Genomic DNA, 1,494 nt, shown 5'->3' with positions numbered 1-1,494 from the left:
CTGGAGTGATGCTCACAGGGCTGGAGCGATGCTCACAGGGCTGGAGCGATGCGGGCACACCCCGGAGCAGCTTTCCCTGCTGGATCCTTTCCCCAGGGCCACAGGGATGATTTATTTTGGGGATGGTTCACCCATTTCCACACCGGGGCACAGGGAGGGCAGGAGCTCTGTGGGCATCCCCGTGCCCACACGGTTACAGAGCCTGGCACCAGCTCTGGCTGCACCCACAGCATGGGAGGGGGTTTTGGCTGGGGGTGATTAATCCCACCCTGGGATACCCATGCAGGGAAAACCACCCTTAAAAACTTGGGATACACTTGGGCAGAGGATGGACACTGCTCTTTGGGCACAGGAGGGGCAGCACCCAAGCGCAGGGACGTTCCTGCCCCGTGGCATACACAGCTGTCCCGGGCCAGGTATCTCCCCCATCAAAAATGAAGATCATGATTAGAAGCGATGTGAGATGAGACCCCAAAGCAAGCGGATGAGTGTGACTGATTAACAAATAAACCCTCACTAATTGCCTTAAAAAGTCAGATCTCAACAGCCAGGAAAGGGGAAAAAAAGAAATATTTAAATTTTCCTTGGGCTAAACATTTTTTCTGGCACGCTCAGACTCGCTCTGAATGTTTCCAGTCATTATCTCCCTAATTAACACACATCACAAACCGAAAACAAATTGCCCCACCTCATGGTTCTGGGAGCTACAGCTGGATTCAAAAAAACCTCAGGAATAAGGTCAGCGATTGCCTCCCGCCTGGTGAGCGACGTCTCGGGCTGGGAGGCAGCGGGAACAGGGAGAGATGAAGTTATTATGGGTGAATGAAGTGGAATAAGCCTTTAATTTTCTCCAGCTGTTGCTGGATGGGCTGCAGGACAGGTGAGCTCCCGGGATGGAGCCAGCGAGCGAGCGATGGGGAGACACCTCAGGCATTTCCACTCCTGATAGTGGAAATCAGAAGTGTGTAGGATTTTTTTTTTAATTACTATCAATTTTATTTGCTGTAATTAGCACAAAACCAGCTCAATAATTGACACAAAACCAGCTCTGGCCCTTATTACATTTTCACAGCCCCAGAAGAAATGCAAATAATCCCTTTTAAGCCAATGGATGACCCAGAGCCCATCACCAGGATGGGATCCCAGCACGACTTGGGGTCATGGCTGGGGACAAAAGTGCCCATTTCCCAGGACAGAGCATGCGAGGGCACCCAAGCTCCCTGCCCCAAGGGACACCCCAATCTGCAAAACCCCCAAAATGCTGGTTTGGGGTCTCGGTGCATATTTCCAGCCAGCCCACAGCGTGTCACCCTGGCCATGGAGCTGCCAGCACCGGGGAGCCCATGGGCTCAGCTGGAGTGGGAAAAACTATTGATGGCAGGGGAAAATTAAATAAAACAACACAAATCATAGAAAAGACAGAGCCATCCCTGCAAGGCTTGACATCGAAGTGAAAATTCCAGGTAAAAGCAGCTGACCCAGCAGCGCTGGCTC

This window comes from Antrostomus carolinensis, unplaced genomic scaffold, assembly GCF_000700745.2.
Source record: "Antrostomus carolinensis isolate BGI_N321 unplaced genomic scaffold, ASM70074v2 scaffold36699, whole genome shotgun sequence".
Lineage (NCBI taxonomy): Eukaryota > Metazoa > Chordata > Aves > Caprimulgiformes > Caprimulgidae > Antrostomus > Antrostomus carolinensis.
The sequence above is the reverse complement of the archived record's forward strand: the minus strand, read 5'-3'. Positions refer to the sequence as shown.